The following is a 14,215-nucleotide window of genomic DNA, read 5'->3' as shown; positions in this document are numbered from 1 at the left end:
TGTGCTGGCGCGCTTCACGTTTCAGCGGCGCGCTTCATACCCAAAAGCGCATGAGCCGAATTGAGAAGAAACTTAATTGAAATGAGAGAAAGTTAAAAAAAATAAAAAGAAAACAAGCAAAAAAAAACTTCCCCCTTTTAACTTTATGACTTTATTGTTTTGAAACTTTTTCGAGGATTCATTTTTTTTGTATGTTGGATTACCGACTCCGTGGTTTCTCTCTGTGGCGCGCGCGGAGGTGGACGATGAGTGATCGCATGCTGCGGGTGCTGGAGACGCAGTGCCTCTGTAAAGAGGTAAGTGTGTGTGTGAGTGTGTGTGTGTGTGTCCAGTCCTGATCAGTTAATTAATCACATATTCGGCTGCACCTTAATTAACTCAGACTGAGTAAAAGTACACAAGATGACTTCATTCATACTGTAACAACAACAACAACGATGTTCTTTCATTCTTCATTCTCAATCTGTTTCACTTTCTTCAGTTCAGTGTTTTTAAAATCTCAGACTTTGAATCATTTGCATATTATTGCCACAATACCACGAAACTGACGCTGATATTGACACCAAAACAAAAAACTGTCAGAGGTTCATCACACAGCAGGATGTCAGGCTTCCCAAACAGAACTGACTTAATTGGCAACTTTTTAAACAGCAGTTACATTTTTAAAGCTTGATTAATGATTGACAGAATCTACTTTTTAATCAATTAATCAATACAGTTCTGTTTAACACTGTAGAACATCTGAAGTAGGTTATAGCATAGAAACACACACAGACCGTCTCTCACTGGTCTCTCTTTTATTTCTTTTGTGAATTTCATAAGACAAAACAAACATGTCACTTTTCCTGTAACTGAAATAAATAAATAATAATAAATCATGGTGCTGTAGATTTGAGGAAAATCTGCTGCTTACAGAAAACTGCTTGCACAGTATCAGTGATTCCGTAACGTACTAAAGCCCTTCATTACCAGGACAGGACCTGGGATTCAGCAGCGCTGTTGCTGTATTCGGAACCAAGGAACTCAACAGAATGGAAACTTCTCCTTAATACTCATAAAAACACTCAGTATGATTCCAAAGTAATGATTTACCTCCTGATTTTATCATTTCATCCATTTACAAATCATTTATGCTCAAGAGAAATAAACAAAAACAAATAAACAAAAATCTTCTCCCTTCCCGGATCGAGTTGATTTCCTGGTGTATGTTCACACTCTAGTGTGTCGGTTTGTTGTCTCCTGCTGACAAACTGTATTTAGAATAAAATCTAGTCATGATGAGATGTTTAGTGTGAAAATAACTCCTGATGCATTTTATTGACACTCAGGAATAATACATACAGCAATAATAAAAATCTAAAAATATGTATAGAACCTATTATTGTAATTAGAAGCTGTGTAACCTTTGCCAGATTGGGTAGAATTCCCCATAAAGGAGCTGGTAATCATTTCAATGAAGAAATGGTCTTTGTATTGTAGTCGTACGGATCCAGTGACCTCATGATTGGTTTAGGATCACAGCCTGATTTTCCAACATCATCTAACAATACAACTGATCAAAATTTCTTTAATCTAAAGTTCAGCATAAGGAGATCATCGCTAGCAGCAAACTCCAGCGAGGTGAAAAAACAGAACAGAAAACAGCCAGTGAATGACAATAACAGCTCTTTGTCAGCGTGTCGCTCACAATCTTATGCTCTGAGAACGAGAGCACACTTTACTTACAGCTTTACAGAACTGGAGGAACCCCCCCCCCCCCCACACACACACACACACACACGTACACACATGCTGGATGCTATTTACAGCAGGGAAACATGAACAGAGCTGATTAACTATACTTGTCTATTATGCAGTACATTCACTGTAGTATCAATATCAGGATTGATAAATGCAAAAAACACAGTAAGGGTTTTTATTCCAATCTGGCAACTCTGTAGGAGTGAACTGGCCACTGGAGATGTTTGCTGTGAAGTAAATCATAGGATTTGGAAAAGAAAAACGAAAAAAAAAGAAAAGAAAAAAAAAGATTTTCTATAAAGGTTTGAGATGTTGTGTTTATCTGTTTCACTGTCTCTTTCGCTCTCTCTCTCTATGTGTGTGTGTGTGTGTGTGTATGTGTGTGTGTGTGTGTGTCTATGTGTGTGTGTCCAATCTATCGACCCTTAAAAGTTCAAACTCAACAGTAAACTACACCTATCATGTTTGGAAGTCACAAAAAGTCATTGAGCTGTTTCTCTGTGCTAGTGTTTGTTAGTGTGTGTGTAATTTTTTTATATGTGTGTGTGTGTGTGTGTGTGTGTGTGTGTTAGCTGTTGCCATGACAGCTGCTGACTCTTATAGTTTAAAATGGACTGGAGATCATGATAAACTCAAATACAGGGTCTCTTTACACTAATAACCATGTGTGTGTATGTGTGTTTGTTTATGCGGCACTGAGGCTTCTTTAAGAATGAGTAATCAGTCTTGTGTGTGCATATGTGTGTGTGTGTAAGTGTGTGTGTGTGTGTTTGTGTGTGCTGATATTCCCCCAGGCTTTGTTTAATGATTTTGTGTGTGTGTGTGTGTGTGTGTGTGTGTGTGTATCTTGATATTCCCCATGGCTTTGTTTAATGATTTTGTGTGTGTGTTATTGGGGACCACCGTATGTATCCCATAAATGAATTCCAGGATTCTGCCAAAAAACAAGAGCAATTTATTAAACCACACACACACACACACACACACACACACACACACACACACACACACACACACACACACACACACATATGCACCACTCATATGACTGCAGACCTATTTGCTATGGTCTGGTAAATGCCATGAAACACTCAGAACACGGTCTACACACACACACACACATAGCAGGTGTGTGTGTGTTTACCTGTTGACACTGAGAGTCACTGCAGAAGAGAGAAGTAAAACATCTTTCAGTGTGTTGTGTTCGTGCTAATCATCGATCATTAACAACGATTATTCAACATCTCACTCACCTCATGTGACCCTCAAGTCACTCGACCCTAACAGCAGGTCACATGGTCTTCACACCCTTCTCTGATTGGCTGACACAGTCTTCTGAACAGCAGTAGGTCATGTGCATAGTGACAGTGTGTCTGCGCTTCCTGGAACCCTGGAGTTAATCACAAAAAAATGCAGCTTGTTGCGTCGTACAGAAACTGTAAAAAGTCTTCTGTAAGATAAGTGAACATAACGTCAGAGAAACAGAAAGATCTCTCTCTCTCTCTCTCTCTCTCTCTCTCTCTCTCTCTCTCTCTCAGGAACATGGAACTTCTCTGTGCTTCTGAGATTTCATTCAGCTCCAACAAAGCCTTCCTTTTTGCTGTGTAACTCCTCCTGACTTCAGAATCAGAGTCACACCTGGTGATATCTCTCGCTGGAGTCTTCTTCACCAGCTCAGGTGTAGTTTGTTAGATGTGGGATTGAGTTATCACGACTGCAATCTCTATTTTAACTCAAAGCTCTGGGAGATATTGTTAGTACCAATGCATCTGGGGTCTCATTGGCGTATCTCCATACTGATACACTCAGGACTTGGGCATTAGGTTGCAATCTATGTGGCAAATTGCCCTGAGTATAACTGACGATCAGGCTTTTCACACTGCGCCTCTCATCGTTCTAGAGGAACATTTAACATGTGGAATGTAGAAGCGGGGTTTTTCCCCGGGGTTATGAAACCCTATTCTAAAGCATTTACAATGTAGAGTGTACAATGATGCGCTGTTAGACAGTTACTGCTAGTTGCTTAGCAACAGACAACCAATCAGAATATGAACATATCTAATATCAGGTGAACACCAGAACTACTGACACAAAAATGACGTAGCAAGGGGAAAATATGGCACATTGACAAATCAGTGGAAGTTAGATACCTCACAATAACCTGGTTGCATAAGTATACACACCCCTTAACTAACTGTCTATTGAAGCACCCTTTGCTTGTTATCCAGCACTCAGTGTTTCTCTGTACAACATGATTTGGCAGCATATTGTATGTTACACTTTTCCTCTCTAATTGCTCTCGATCTGTCAGTCTATCCAAAGGTTTCCCATAGGATTTAGAGTTGGGCTCTGACAGCGTCATTTTAAAATACTGATCCTTTCCTTCTTCTTCTTCTTCTTCTTCTTCTTCTTCTTCTTCTTCTTCTTCTTCTTCTTCTCCTTCTTCTTCTTGTTCTTGTTCTTGTTCTGATGTTGTTTCTTTGTTGACTTGGATTATTACGTTGGGTCGTTATTGTGCTGGAAGGTTAATTTGTTTTTTTATATTCATCTGTTTAACATACAGCATGCCACTGTTTTTTGGCAAAAATAGATAGGAATTTGGAGCCTCCCATGATTCCTTACAGCTTGACTTCAGCATCAGTTCCAGCTATGGAATTAAAGAAGCTCCATAGCAGGATGCCGACATTGCATCACATTTGTCTTCAGCCAAATCACAGATTGTTTTGATCTGTCTGTCTTTACTTTTCCTTTTTTTACATCTTTCTGTTTCATATTGAAATATATATTGATAAAAAAAATTCTTCAAACGTAGCTGATTAGCCCATGCATTCAGGTGTTCATGTTTTACAAAGTTCTAAGTTGTCAAATATTTTATTTGGTTCAGGCCTCACAATAGAACTGTATAAGACTCACCCCATAAATCAAGAAGCATATTCACTGCTTCTATTCATTTCTTTCTGACCTTCACCATGTCCTCTGCCTCCACTCTTTTTATTTCTTTATTCACCATTCATGTCATTATCACACACAAGGTACATGCTTTAGTCCAATTTGACCAATCTGACCTTGTTGAATGAGATTTACATATTTCAGACTCATCCAATGAGCACAAATTCATCACATGAGTACTTCATATTTCTGGCTGTCCTGTCATATATCAGTCAACGTCCCAATCCAATCACTTATCACACCCCATAGTGCTCCACGCTTCCTCTGATCGTTCAGCACCGCACGACTGATCCCATCATCTCTCAGCGAAGGTATGCTTTAAGACTCTTCTCTTTCTGACACCAAGGTGGTGGAGTGACCTTCCCCTAGAACGTCCCTCTAGAACAGCTGAGTCACTGCCTGTCTTAGACGACCTCTTCATGACGTCCTTCAACTAGCAGTTAAAAACTAACTTTACAAAAGTGTTGTCTGTGTGCTTTTCTTGCTATATTACCTCCACCACAGAGTTTTAGAATGATGGTATTCCTACTCTGTGACCTAGTGTACCAGCAGCTATGTATTCATTGATGGAGACTTCTGTAAGTCTCTCTGGATAAGTGCATCTGCCAAATGCAGTAAATTTGGATGTAAATGCAATTGCTAACTGATCTTGAATTTTAGAGGACGTTTAACACGCTGAACAAGAAAAAAGATTCATCTGATTAAGTATACAGTATGTACATAGATTTAGTAACTACTACAACATAAGTGTATAAAGAAACAGTCAGGTACTGTATATAATAACATCACAATTACTTCAAATTCAAATTTAATTACGCAATTATACACTGTTCAACATGTAGTAAAATACATACATTATACAAATGCACATATAATATATTATAAGATATTATTGAAGAATGACCCATGAGTGAATTACTAGAATTATACGGTAGTTTTTCAGATCTGGGGAAATAAAGGCAGGTTCTGGTAGCAGACCTAAATTGTTTGTCCCCAGCAGTAAATCTTGTGCTTGAGTGTGTTTACGGCTAATAGACCTGCATTTCCTGGAGGTAAAGTGTTCCCTCAAATTCCTCTCATAACTCAGTTACTATAATGAAATTTTAGAGACAGAAATACTTTTGACATAAAGCATAAAGAGGGTAATTTTATTGAGAATAAATGTTTACGTTTTGTTCGGAGCGCATTCTTCTGCCTACACACACCTGAGATGATCAGAGGTTCAGTCTCTCCCATTTGTCACATCTAATACTGGCTTTCATACATTACTGTTAGTGTTGGAGCCATAAAACACAGAAACAAGGCAACTGTATGAGAACGAATGAAATGAATTCACACTTTTCATGAGTCATCATCAGTGTAGAGGTCGCATGCGTGTGTGTGTGTGTGCGCGCATGTGTGTGTGTGCGTGTGTGCATCAATTCAACTGTGTGTTTATATCTAGTTATTTAAAACTCTGAATAGCTCAAACTAAAACTTAAAACTAGTGACTGCTATCTACAGTAACATCTAAAATAAAATTAGTGACTGTGAGGTAAAACTGGAGTTTCTGATTCTTAATTAGTGCTTCTGTGACTGTGAAATGATATATCATATATAATATTGTGTACTATTCTATAATGATACTTATGATACTGGTAACTTAGTTAAGTTTCCAGTTAAAATTATTCAATGTGTGAGATAATACTAGTGAATTTGAGGTTAAAAATATTGTCTGTGAGGTTAATATTATGGCATGGCAAATGTGTGAGGCAGAATGATGAGTTTAAGACACAGTTAGTCCATATATATAAAAAAAAGTTTATGTCACCATGCAAGATGTCACCATGCAAGAGCTTAACAAAGTGAATGTGATCTAAAACTAGTAACTATGAGCTAAACTTTTGAACTACAAATAGTGAATGTATGAGCTAAATCTAGTGACTCAGAGCTAAATCTAGTGACTCAGATGAAACTAGTGACTCTGAGGTAAAACTATAGACTCTGAGGTAAATCTACTGACTCTGAGGTAAAAATAGTGACTGAGAGGTAAAAATAGTGACTCTGAGGTAAATCTACTGACTCTGAGGTGAAACTATAGACTCTGAGGTAAATCTACTGTACTGACTCTGAAGTAAAAATAGTGACTGAGAGGTAAAAATAGTGACTCTGACGTAAATCTACTGACTCTGAGGTGAAAATATAGACTCTGAGGTAAATCTACTGACTCTGAGGTGAAACTATAGACTCTGAGGTAAATCTACTGACTCTGAGGTAAAAATAGTGACTCTGAGGTAACTCTAGTGACTCTGAGGTAAAACTACTGACTATGCAGTAAATCTAGTAAATCTATGCAGTGACTCAGACATAAATCTAGTGGATGTGAGGTAAAACTAGGAACTATGAGGTAAAAGTTATTGTTATATGAATGTAATGCTATATGAATTTAAATATAGAAGATGATGTAAAAGCAGTTCACATGAGGTAATTGGTGAGAGCAAAGACATCCAAAAATCTGTAAATATGTGTTTATATGTTATATATAAAATGTACAAAAATTGTGAATGTGCGAGAGTGAATTTTAAAAAAGTATGAATAATAAAGAATATGCAAAGTTTTATAGATCGATCTGTGTGTGATTATGTGTGTCACAAAGTTAAAAGTCTGAAATGTGGGTGAAAGAACATATTTCTGTGTGGTCCCCTTTACAGGACGCCAGCATATTTCCTGTGTACCTGTGTGTGTGTGTAGGTATATGTGTGTGTACTATGTTTGTGTTTGTGTTTGTGTGTGTATATGTGTAAGATGCAGGTAAAGCAGAATAGAAGTCTACACTCTATACACACGGCTCTCACACGCTTCACATTATCCTGCCGTGTCTGTCCTGCTGTGAAAGGACGTTTCTCAGCCTCAGTCACATCTCATGAAATTTTAGTTACACATTCACAAATAACCACAATAACGCTGCTCATACCTTTTTAACCCTTAAAGATTATAAACATGTGTGATAGGTGTATTAGAGGAGTTAACTAGGAGAGATAAAATCCTCGTTTTCTGATAAATGTAATTCCTCTGCGTGTGTGTGTGTGTGTGTCTTTATGTGTGTAGGTGTATGTGAGTTGCATCTGTCTGGTTATTGATGTGTTTAAACATACTGTAAATGACAGTTAATGTATGTTGACCTTCATATGTCGCACATTCTTGTGTGTGTGTATATGTGTGTGTGTCTTTATGTGTAGGTGTTTGTAAGTTGCTTTTATTGTACTTTATGTATGTTGACCTTCACGTCACACTTTCTTATGTGCGTATATGTTGGGATGTGTTTAGGACACAACCAGAATGAGTCCAGATATTTTTAAACACATTATCTATATACTGTAGGTCTGTGTATGTGTATCTGTGTGTGTGTGTCTGTGCATGTGTGTGTGTCTGTGCATGTGTGTGTGTGTGCGCTGCGTGTGTGTGTGCGCGCTGCGTGTGTGTGTGTGTGGGCTTGTAACAGTGGGGTGCGTCTGGCTCTGTGGGGTGTCAGGAACAGAAGGATTTAGGGACATATGAAAAGAGAAAGAGATTTAGGTGTGTGGAGAGATTTATATTGCATTCAGCTGCGCACACACACGCACACATTCACACACAAACATACTCACACACTGCACAGTCTACAATTTTCTACTTGCAGTTCCCCGTTCCTCAAAAAAATCTAGGGGCAATAGAGCTTTCATGGTCATTGCCCCAAAACTGTGGAACAGCCTCCCTTTGCACATTCGGCAGGCCTCAAGTTTAGAAGGTTTTAAGTCTCAGTTAAAAACTTATCTTTTTAATTTAGCGTTCGTTGAGAATAGACCTTGTTTAGAGATAGTTTATTGATGCTTTTATATATTTTATTTCATTTTATCTTTTATCTGTTTCCCTTTTATGTACATTATTTTCATCTGTTTTAATTTTCTTTGTTATAATCGGTCTGATATATATATTGCTTTATGCTTTTTGTAATATTGTGCAGCACTTTGGGCAATTGAAATTGCAGTAAAATGTGCTATATAAATGAATAAAGTTGAAAGTTGAAGTTGAATTTCTGTGCTTTTAATGATCAGCATTTAGTTTTGAAACTTTCCTGCTTTTAAGATCCCTGAATCTGTCCATTCTGAATGTGATTATTCTGATAGCATTAATCAAAATCCAAGGTTTTTAAACACCACTGAAAAAAAATGCAGACCTGATAACACGTTTTACAGAATTTCATTTGATATTCAGTCAGAGCTACGCAGCGATGCAGATGGTAGCAGCAAAACCATTTGCTGTAGGCAGAACGCAGCCCAGCTGGAAATCACACACACGCACACCCACACCCACACACACACACACACACACACACACATTGAACTGATTTATGGCTGTTTGACTTTGCTTTGAAACTTCACATCGCTGTCTGCCTGCGTTATCTCTCCCCGGTTTGTTGCCTGCTTAACTGTGTGTCATGTTTTCAGCTCCTCTCTCGTTTGATTCATGGCTTCAGTTAAACCCAGCGTTTACGCTAATTTACACAAATTCACTGTTGAGAATTGATCTAAAGCACCAGCATGATGCCAATGATCGTAAAACTATCCTGCAAACAGTTGTTTATGTACAGGAAATTATTACCATGAAACTAAGAAACCACAAAAGCACTTATGAAGAACAACTGGATATAAGATATACAGTAGATATAAATTCAGTGAAACACAACATGGATAATGATCAGATAGTCATTATTAAATACTTCATTTAAATTTGCATTAATTTCTTTCAAATCAGCCTTCCAGACCCCTTCACATTTTCCCTGTCACAATTTAAGTGTAAACATCACGGGACTGAATGATCAGCAGAGGAGACACTCATCCTAATCAGCTCATTAAGTGTCATACTTAAACACTCTGTTGATGTATTTGCGCCGTCACTTCATTTCTCAGATCTGTTTTTTCTCATGGTTTTATCTCCTGCTATTTAGCTTGTTTTGCTTTTCTCTCAGTGTTTATCGTCTGTACCCATGTTCTGCCTCATTAGGCTTCTTATGTGAAGATGGATAACTGACAAACACAAGTGCACAGAGTTTCTCATTCTGTTATTTCCTGGTCATGCCCAGAAAAAATACACACACACCAAGGTTTTAAAGTACTTGCAAGGTCCAGATCTTTTTATAACATATTTAAGGTGTTTAAACACATAAACCTGTAATAACGTGTCTGAACAAAAAGTGCAGCTTCATAAGGACAATATTACAGAAGTAATCCCCACCCATCCCCAACACTAACCCTAGACAAACATACTCCATTACATAGTGAAGCTTAAAGCTCATGTTTTGCTTTTCTTCTTACTCTTTTTTATGACTTAATATGATTGTTACATCGGTGCTGCCAAACATTATCTCATATTATTTTAACCTAGGCTTAAACAATCATTTGTAGAAATATGAATAAACTTGAAAATTTTCAATTTTCCCCAATAAAAAAAAAGTCTCTTGGTGCAAAAGATAGCATAGATACAACATACAAAAAGTTAAAAAGAGTTTAAGAGTTAAAAAGTTTTAAATAAATAAATAGAGTGTGAATAGTTAACAGAAATGATGTGGGCAGTTAGTACATGTTTCATTTATTTAAAAATAACAGAAAAATAATCAATTTTATTTTTTATTTTTTAACATAACTTTCAATTTATTTCAAATTTATTTGTGTAACGTTTTTAACAATGGACAATGTCTCAAAGCAACTTTACAGAACATAATAAATATTGCAAAAAGTAGAAAAAGGTTAACATTTTACAACAATTTATTCAAAGATTCAAGATTAATATTATTTATATTTATATATTTAAATGTTTTTGTATTTATCCCCAATGAGCAAGCCTGAGGTGACTGAGGCTAATACGATAAACGTAGAGCCCAACATATATAAACTTTTTTCATAATTCATTTTACCTTTAACGTGTTACTAATAGTTTAATTCTGTACTATAAAATACTGCACACACACACACACACACACACACACACACACAAACACAGGTTAATATATTTCTGAGGACCTTCTACCTGACTTTAACCCTTTAACCTCAGCTGCTTTAGGTCATAAGAAAAAAGTTGTCCTCATTGGAACCAAGCCAAAGGTCCCCACAAGCACCACTGCGTCAGTGTTATGAGGCTAAAGAGGATTCCAGTGAAGTTAATGTTTTATTAAAAAAAGAGTTCTGTCAAACATCTAAAACATGATTCAAGTCCTGAACAATAAACAGAGTTCAGGCCTCAGCATTATGGCATTGGAGCAGAAACAGTGGAAATCATTTATAAACAAGTTACTGTATATTTCTGCTTTGTGAACAGGATATTCAGCTGAACCTAAATACTAAAACCTATAAAAAATTAAAAGGTCAATGCAGCAGTGTGTGATGTCCAATAAAACAGATTTCACTGGTGGATTCAGATGTTTACACTGTCATCAGGCAGAAATATGGAAATTTACAATAAATAAAGTGAATTCAAGCTAAATGGATTTTTGGATAGTTTTTTGATCAAACAAGCAGACAAATAAAAGTTCAAAATGGCTGCTGTGTTTTAGGTCCATTAATATAAACACATTATAGAGAGATAAACATGCTCGTTTGTCACTGTAGAGTTTTTATATAAACAGTGTTTTTTCCCTATGAGGGTAATGTCCTCTTTATCCACAATTAAATATCCAGTATAAATATTAATTTTTATGTCCGTTTTCCTTGCAAATTGATAATGTAATTTTCTTTTTCCATAAAATTTTGGTTCAATGATCAAACTGCATTTCTGTTTCTATGAATAGAGCAGAATTCTAAATTCATTCATTCATTCACTCATTCATCTTCTTCCACTTATCCGAACTATAGGCCTGTGCCTATCTCAGGCGTCATTGGGCATCAAGACAGGATACACCCTGGACGGAGTGCCAACCCATCGCAGGGCACACACACACACTCTCATTCACTCACACAATCACACACTACAGACAATTTTCCAGAGATAGAATTCTAAATTAAATAATTTTATTTGTCACTTGACATGGAACTCTCAGACGTCAAAACTTTTATAAATATTTTAATATATGTGAATATACAGTTTTGCTAAAGCAAATATCTGTCATAAGATTTTATGCTTTTGAGTTTTCACATTCTTAACACCTTGTTTTTTCTTTTTTTAGAGTTTGAAATTTGAATTTAATTTAATTTTGGTTATATCTCTGTAATCTTTACATTAATTTTGGACTAGACCAGAACATCATTATATTAAAGTATTTTATACAGTAATTCCAGGTCTCCAGTATATGGATTTCTGTGTTTAAACCTTAAAATCGTTACGTTAACATACAGTCTTCAAGTACTTTAAAACCTGAATGTGTTTTTTTCCGAGGATGACAGAAAGAGAAATGTTGTACACTTGTGCTCATGCTCAGAGTTGAAAGATAGTTTGTAGTGGATATGCTGCTATTTCAGATCCTCTTGTGTCCTACACCAATGTCCACAGCAGGATGGACCTTTTTCCAATATTTGTTATTGGAGTTGAAGACATCAAACCCAAAGCTCTGGTTCTTGTTCATATCTGCTCTTATATCTTTCCTGCTTATTATTCAGCAGATGTCTCTGGATGGTCACAGATTCCATGAGCACAGACCCTACGGACAAAACCGAGAGAAAATCCCTCTTCAGTAATATCTGTCTTCTTCATATTCACCAACCATCTGTTTTTTTCTTCTTCTTGTTTTTCTTTCATCCCTGATTTATTTATTTATATATTCATTTATAATACTCAATCTACATTGCAGGACCAAGATCAGATTCCACATGTGAGAGAAAAATATCAGGTTTATTATTTCTGATGATGCACATCCAGGATTCAGTCCAGAAAAAGCCACCACATGTGAGCTGAATTCTCTATAAAGTTTGTCTACATTTTCCTATTTTTCACTTTCAGTAGTTTTCCACAAGCTAACACTGCTGATGGGTTCAGCACCAATAAATCATTTCTACCCCTCAGATATAAGCAGTATAAATGTTGTTGATGGAAAATAAGCTCTAGGAGATCTCCTCAAACCCCCGAGACTGAGGGTTTTTAAATTATGTCTAACTTCTTCAACAGCATCTTAGACACAATCACTTTGCAGTGCAACCTGAAAAAAAGAAAGAAACCGGGACTGCGAATGTGGACTGACGATGGCATTGGTGTGTTTTTTGTTGATGTCCATTGTGATATGAGGTAACATGAAAGCAAGAGAAAGAAATCTAGCAGGAGTCTAAAATATCGTCAGTATGAAGCTACATGAATATTTGCAGCAGCTGATGAAAAAGCGCTTGAGGTTACTTGTGTGATTACAATAACAAAACCACAACATGGTAAATTAGCATTTCTGTAAATTTCATTTGCTCTACTATGAAGAAACATTGGCAACTTTTTGAAGGATACTGTAAGCTACTATAAGTTTACAAACTTTACAAACTGCCACCTCGGTTCATTTTAATGTTAGTAAGAGAAAATGTGGCAGCATTTCATCTACACACTTTTATTTAATTTATCTTCTGTTCAGTGAGAAATGAAACAGCTAGCATATTATTGATTAATAATATGAACTTTGCTAGCATCAGGCGCTTAAGTGTGTTAAGTGTTATGGTTAAATCTCAAGCTTATCGCACTTAGTCACACACTCAGGCTGCTAAGGCACTTTTAATAAGGGGGTTTAGAACTCTTGTTTGAACTCACGTAAATATGTTTAAACACACCGAGACACACGCATACACGCACGGTCAGCGCTAATACGTCTTAGCCGCGCTGCCTGAATCTCATCTTAGTGCCATATTTCATTAGTGCTAATGCGCTCACATTGTGAATTATACACACACAGAGCTGTGCAGGAATTTCAGACTAAGAACAAGTTCTTTCATGAGAGAACCACACACAAACACACACACAAACACACACACACGTGTGATTTTTCAGAAAATATATTTGCATAATGTTTATCTTCAGTATCTGTTACTTTCTCTTGTTATGCTTCTCTGTATATGTGATTTTACACTAACACACACGTACACACACACACACACACACACACACACACACACACACACACACACACACATACATTATCACCTTTTTATTTCAGTATGCTAACACCTCTCACCTCTGATTCTAAGTGAACTTCTTTCCGTCTCTGGTTTGTGTTTTGTTTTTTAGCGACAGTGAAACTTTAGGTCTTTGTGACTTTTTCCATCTTGAAGAATGAACAATTTAATTTCAGGTGATTTAGTTTATCTGAAATTTATTGCACTGGTTTAAATGAGCAACATTTTTATTGTCATTTAATAAACATGAACAGTGAAGAGTCTCTCTCTCTCTCTCTCTCTCTCTCTCTCTCTCTCTCTTTCTCTCTCTCTCTCTCTATCACTCTCTCTTGATCTCTTTATCTATCTCTCTGTGTTTTGTGCTGAAGAGTGTATTCTCAAAGCAAACAGTGTATTAGTAAAGTGACCAAATATAGAGTGATGTTATCGATTGT

The 14,215-nt window shown here is 36.6% G+C and overlaps 1 protein-coding gene across 2 annotated transcripts in view; it reads left to right on the top strand.

The window, feature by feature from the left end:
* gcgrb (glucagon receptor b) overlaps positions 1–14,215 on the top strand; it is a 29,875-nt gene that overhangs the window by 9 nt on the left and 15,651 nt on the right. For both annotated transcript variants that reach the window (XM_060860510.1, XM_060860511.1), the window contains exon 1: positions 1–296. This exon is cut by the window's left edge. The gene's annotated coding sequence lies outside the window, so the exon portion shown is untranslated. The remainder of the gene's footprint in view (positions 297–14,215) is intronic.

The sequence above is a fragment of the Tachysurus vachellii genome, chromosome 24 (genome assembly GCF_030014155.1).
Source record: "Tachysurus vachellii isolate PV-2020 chromosome 24, HZAU_Pvac_v1, whole genome shotgun sequence".
In the NCBI taxonomy this organism is placed as follows: Eukaryota; Metazoa; Chordata; class Actinopteri; order Siluriformes; family Bagridae; genus Tachysurus; species Tachysurus vachellii.
This window is presented reverse-complemented; position numbering and strand designations above follow the sequence as displayed.